The 6,600-nt window shown below is 45.2% G+C and overlaps 1 long non-coding RNA gene across 1 annotated transcript; it reads right to left on the bottom strand.

Annotated features, from left to right (window-relative positions):
• Positions 1-1,061: 1,061 nt before the first annotated feature.
• On the bottom strand, positions 1,062-2,676 carry LOC140428068 (uncharacterized). Its single transcript, XR_011948690.1, has 3 exons — positions 2,521-2,676; positions 1,931-2,072; positions 1,062-1,518 (listed from the first exon to the last, which is right to left on the bottom strand). It is a non-coding gene; the product is annotated as an uncharacterized lncRNA (long non-coding RNA).
• Between the last annotated feature and the right edge of the window lie 3,924 nt (positions 2,677-6,600).

The following is a 6,600-nucleotide window of genomic DNA, read 5'->3' as shown; positions in this document are numbered from 1 at the left end:
TAATACAAGCATGGTTTGCAGTTGATGTTGCTACCTAGATAAACTGCAGGTAAAAAGGCAGAGGACCATAGTGATATTAATTGCCACATATGCAATGCCAATAGTGAGCACAATCTTTGCATGCACTGCTCATCTGTGATTGAAGGTTCTCTTCCACTGGTCTCAGTGTATCTCCATGTGAAGTTTCCTCAGAATGCTGTTCCACTAACCAGCTTAAAAACCAATAGGATTCCTACTTTCAGACCCACATAATTGAACAAAACCAAACATGTTGCACAAATTGCATTGCTTTAGACAAGCTCAGCCAGGGTGGCATTAATGTTGACACCTACAATCTTGAGATCTTTTGTCATTGAGAAACAGCTCCATAATTTGCATGTGTGGCTTGTTTGCATAGCTTGTTAAAGATAAGCTCAGCTCTGATGCTTCCTACAGTCCAATAGTTATTTAAGCAAAGCATATTTAGAAGGGAATGCAATCATAGATACTCCAGGACAAAGTTACATCTTAAGCATAGAGAACTTTGATTTAATATGCTGCAAGATACAGCATGTGTCAGTTTAATGCCATTGTAGCAATTGAGTCTTATAGGCAATAAAAAAAAAAAAGTGGTTATTAGGCCCATAAATTGGATGTTTAAAAATCTGTGGGAAACGATAAGTGCAACCTGGCTTGTCAACACAAGAAACTTGTGCTCACAATAGATGTATTTGAGACTACAGATGGTCTTGACCGTACATCAGACCCATTTGATCCAAAATTCTGTTTCTTGTTTGAACAGTGCAGAACATTTTATGTCACTTTGATTTGGGCTCTCCAACAGCCATTTCAAGTATCAAGATACGTTAGGCACTAGCTGTTCCAATTTAAACAAATATTGATTAAGGCATTTAGTATGCTTTTAGCATTTACTCGAGATGCTAATTATGTATTATTTTAGCTAAGATTGCATTCCAATTCTCACTTATGGGGCACTGTAGTTGGCATTATGCACCAGCTTCCTCCACCTGAAGGAGTGACTGGTCGGAAAGTCCACTACCATTAACAGAAACAAAGTCATGTTAGATTTCAAATGCTTTATTTGCATATCAAAAACATCAGTTAATGTGCATGCCAAGATTCGAAACAAAATGGCACTCTACAATAGTTGATTTATTCCATGGCATCTTCTTTCCATTCACAGGCATTTGGTGATTTAAGGTTTATGCAGTCTTTCCTGGGTTCCTCTTGGACACAAGCTCTTTACTGCCACCAGAAGTACAAAGCCAGTCAAAAATGGTCAGTAGTTATTTTCCCCTTCACAAAAAAAGGGAGGGGCATGTGAAAGAAAAATGAGGGGAGGGGAGACAGACTCAGCAGGAGCCAGCCAGTTCACTCAATATCCATGTTTTTAGAGATACATAGCTAGAAGGCAATGCTTGTGGAATGTACAGTGCAAATCAGAAAAAAAAAATCATTGTGCCGCTGTCTCTTGTGCCGCTGCCTCTTCTTTTGCCCTTTGCTTTTCGTCTTCAATTGCTGGAAATGGAAGAGAGGGGATTAGAATGCAGATGAGCTAGTCAAAAAAGCGATCTTGCCATTTCTCTACCCGGAAAAGCAAACTCACACGCACCAATATAGGAAAGGATGGAGCGCCGAGAGATGGATATACTGCCACGTTATGACAAACAGTGCACACACACGAAGATAAAAGAAACGTTAAAAATCCCTCCCCCAAACAAGCCGGAAACGCATAGGACGCCCCTTTCCCCAAAAGTACATTTAATGATTTTATTTAATCATCAAAGCCAGAGAAACCACATGGTATTGATCATTTGGTTCTCCGAAGCCACACAGAGCAATCTTTCCACTCTCAATTGTTTGTTGCAGCTCAAGAGACCACGCCCGTCCCCCGCACATTGAAGAAAATAAGAATCTTTATTGCACCTACTTTTTGCGTCCGGCAATAAGTTCGATTCTTTTATCAGCGTTTCCTTAAGTTTGTCCTTTGGGAAGGTAGTGATTTCCTGTTGGAACTCTTTATTTACTGGTGATTTGCTAGCCTTGTCAGCCATTGTATAAGCCCCAGATACCTGCATCAGAACACAAGCGTAACTTTATGAACACCTTGTCTCCAATTGCAGCAAGGGAGCAGCCACCACTGTGCTTAGCGCACCATTTAGTACAAAAAATAACCGGATAGTGATCTCAAGTGTAGTCAAGTCTTTTCATTCACGTTTACAACGCAGTCACTGCGCGCCCCCGGTTCCAGAGGCTCAATAGCGTCCATGGATTTAAGTTCCCCAAAAATTCTTCATTTTAATCTACTTCCCCCCCCCACCCCCCATTAACATCCCACAAACAATACTGTCCTTCTCGTCACCCCCCGCAGACCAGGGATGTTTCGCTCACAATACATTCCTTACAACTACAAAAAAGCGAAGGGCAGTGCTAAAAAGCACACAGTACTCGCGTGCTATTTCTGCAACCGTACCATTGAGAAGACACACAAGCTGCTTTAATTATTAATAAACTTCTTACCGCTCGTCCACACTTTCCAAAGAAATTTCTCAACTCGAGCGAAGCTCACCCAAGACTGAGGAGCGCTGTCTTGGGGCCGAGCTGTTATATTGGGTTGTATGCAAATTGCAGACGCGTCACAAGTTGCCTCTCCTTGGCTTCTCCCTTCTGTCAGAGCCAGTGAACTGGGCGTGCTTACATAGTGGGAGGGGATTGTGAGATGCCTCTCGCGGCAGGATTTGCATTGTGAACTCGCTCCCCAGCAGACCTTGCCTCCACTACCAACAGCAGCAGGCAGCCCGAGAGCTTTTACCAAGAGCGACCTCAAGCGAGACCAGCATGACATTGTCACCGCAGCCCCAGCCTCCCTCTGCATGCTGCAGGATCAAGTTCCGTTTTCGTTACGCGTTGAAACAATCGCTCATTTCCCAACTCACTGTTTTAATTGTACCCTTCAGGAGACAATGTGTGCGGGCCGAGTAAGAAAAACCCAAAACGAAAGAAATCCAACAAAAGTGCCCCTTTTTTTCGAGGGGTAGTAAACAAAACATACCAAAGAAAAGGGCACTTAAGTCACATGAGCTACACAGTTAATGATGCACTCCAGCCTCTGTGCTATCCAAGTCTCAAATATATCACTGGGCATTAGGGTCATTGGGTATGGGCACAGTGATTAGCACTGTTGCTTCACAGTGCCAGGGTCCCTGGTTCTATTCCCAGCTTGGGTCACTGTGCAGATTGCATGTTCTCCATGTGTCTGTGTGAGTTTCCTCTGGGTGCTCCAGTATCCTCCCACAAGTCCCGAAAGACATGCTGTTAGGTGAATTGGACATTCTGAATTCTCTCTGTACCCGAACAGGCGCTGGAGTGTGGCAACTAGGGGCTTTTCACAGTAACTTCATTGCGGTGTTAATGTAAGCCTACTTGTGACAATAGAAATTATTATTATAGTGGTGGACAAGAGGCAGAAAAGCATTCACCCCTACAGATCACATCCAATCTGTCCTAGTGCTCTCAAGCATTGTTTGAGTTAGTTAGTGTTTTGGTTATTATTGGAAATTACCAGGATAAAACATGGCATTTAATTTCCAAGTAGACGATAGGCCTTTTGTAGAGCCCGATCACTCTTAAACTACAATTAAGTCACAGAATCATACAATTTACAATGCAGAAGGAGACCATTCGGCCCATCAAATCTGCACCGACCCTTGGAAAGAGCATCCTACTTAAGCCCATGCCTCCACCCTATCCCCGTAACCCAGTAACCCCACCTAACCTTTTCGACACTAAGGGGCAATTTAGCAAGGCCGATCCACCTAACCGGCACATCTTTGGACTCCGGGAGGAAACCGGAGCACCCGGAAGAAACCCACGCAGACATGGAGAGAAAGTGCAAACTCACCACAATCACCCGAGGCTGGATTTGAACTCAGGTCCCTGGAGCTGTGAGCCAACAGTGCTAATCACTGTGCCACCATGCCACCCTTTCTTTCCCCCTTCCCACAAAAACCTGGTAGTAACTTTTCAGTGGAGGTTTCTTCATTTCCACTGAGCAGTGATGTCCTTGCTGCAACATAAATAGAAAATGCTGGACAATCTCAGCAGGTCTGACCACATCCGGGGAGAGAGAAAGGAGCCAATGATTCTGTCAAGATTTGTCCTCCCTGAACTTGTGTTCCCTCACTAGCCCACTCTGATGAAACCATGTTGTGTTCCTCTCTGTCTTGGAATCTCAGCCCTTGAAGTCCAAATGGCTATTTTTCTATTTATTCGTTCACAGGGTATGGAATCATTGGCCAGGCCAGCATTTATTGCACGTCCCCAATTGCCCCTGAGAAGATGGCCCGTGAGCTGCTTTCTTGAATCGTTGCACTCCATGTGGTGTAGGCACACCCACAATGATGGGCGAGGGAGCGAATTCGGGATTTTGATTCAGCTACAATGAAGTAATGGTGATATATTTCCAATTCAGGATGATATGTGTGGCTTGGAGGGTAACTCCCAGGTGATGGTATTCCCATGCGTTTGCTGGCCTTGTCCTTTGAGGTGGCAGAAGTCGTAGGTTTTGGAAGGTGCTGCGATTATAATAGTGTGTGTATTATTGATTGGTTTATTTGCTTTTATGGGTTCAGAGTTGAAGAAGTTTATTTTAAGCACTTAAAACACAACAATTTGCACCTTGAATACTGTGAACAATTTTGCTCCCCTTATATAAGGTAAGATATATTGGCATTGGAGGCAATTCAGAGAAGGTTCACTAGGTTGATCCCGGGTATGGAGGGATTTTCCTGTGAGGCGAGGTTGAGTAGGTTGGGACTGTACTCATTGTAATTTAGAAGAATGAGAGGTGACCTTATTGAGACACAGAGGATTCTCAGTGGGCTTGACAGGTTAGATGCTGAGAGGTTGATTTCCCTTGTGGGATAGTCTAGAACCAGAGGACAAAATCTCAGAGTAAGGTGTCACCCATTTAAGACAGAGATGAGGAGGAATTTCTTCTCCCAGAGGGTAATGAATCTATGGAATTCTTTACCGCAGATAGCTGTAGAGGCTGGATCATTAGGTACGTTCAAGGCTGAGATAGACAGATATTTAATCAGAAAGAGAATCAAGGGTTATGGGATAAGGCCGGAAAGTATTGACGATGATCAAATCAGTCGTGATCTAATTGAATGACAGAGAAGACCCGAGGGGCTGAATGGCCTATTTTGCTTCAATATCTCATGGCCTTGTCTCATTGTTCAATAAATCTTAAATTTAAAAAAGCCAAGATTTGTATATCAGCAACTTGATTAAATGCCAAGTCAGAGGATCAAGTTATCATTTAACTTGATATGTGATCTCTCTGACTCTATGTTATGAGTCTCAGTCATCCACAATAACAAAAATGAGTCAGACAACAGAGTCAAACTCAGGCATTCATACGACTTTTGGCCTGTCACACACAACAATACTTTCAACAATGAAAAATCATAGTTACAGATCAACCATTCAGACACAGGAATCATCTCATTTTAGCAACACATTTGGGGTTAAAAATATCAAGTTGTGGTCACATGGAACGTGAGGGGGGGTGAATGGGCTAGTCAAACGATCGTGTGTGTTCACGCATCTGAGGAGTCTGAAGGCGGACGTTGTGTTTTTGCAGGAAACACACCTGAAGTTGGGGGATCAGACGAGGCTGAGGGAGGGTTGGGTAGGGCAGGCGTTTCATTCAGGGCTGGATATGAAGACGAGGGCTGGCGGTGTTGGTCAACAAGAGGGTTGCGTTCAAAGTGGGGAGTATTGTGGCCAATTTGGGTGGGGGAGGTATGTGATGGTTAGTGGGAAGTTGGAGTGGATGCCACAGTCGTTCTGGTAAATATTTATGCCTAAATTACGATGATGTGGATTTTATGAGGTGGGTGTTAGGGAAGATTCCGGACTTGGACTCACATCGGTTTATTATGGAGGAGATTTAATACGACCATAGATCCGAGCCAGGACCAATCGAGTCCCAAGTCGTCGAGGGTGTCGGCAGTGGCGAGAGAGCTGAGGGGATTCATGGAGCGCAGAGGGCATGTGCACCCTTGGAGGTTTGGGAGGCCGACGGCAAAGGAGTTTTCATATTTCTCCTATGTGCACCGGTTGTACTCCCGGATTGACTTTTTTGAGATGAACAAGACGCTGCGGGGCGGGGTGGGGGGGGGGGGGGGGGGGGGGGTGGGGGGGGGGGGGGTCGGCGCGGAGTATTTGGCAATTGTGGTTTGCGACCACGCACCGCACTGGGTAGTTTTGTTAGAGGTAGTGGCTCCCGGGGGGGAGGCTAGACATGGGGTTGTTGGCAGATGAGGAGATGTGTGAGCGCGTGTGGGCTGCCATTCGGGGCTACGTGGTGTTGAACGAAACGGGGAAGATCACAGCCGCCACGCTATGGGAGGCACTTAAGGTGGTAGTTAGGGGGGAGTTTATAATGATCCGGGGGTATAAGGAGAAGGCGGAGCTGGAGGAGAGGGCAAGGGTCGCGGATGAGATACTGAGGGTGGGCAGGAGATATTCGGAGGTGCCGGAGGCGGGGTTGTTGAAGGAGAGGCAGAGGCTTCAGATGGAGTTTAGGATAGT

Source organism: Scyliorhinus torazame, chromosome 8, assembly GCF_047496885.1.
Source record: "Scyliorhinus torazame isolate Kashiwa2021f chromosome 8, sScyTor2.1, whole genome shotgun sequence".
Lineage (NCBI taxonomy): Eukaryota > Metazoa > Chordata > Chondrichthyes > Carcharhiniformes > Scyliorhinidae > Scyliorhinus > Scyliorhinus torazame.
Note: the sequence above shows the minus strand (reverse complement) of the source record. Positions and strands in the feature narration are given on the sequence as shown.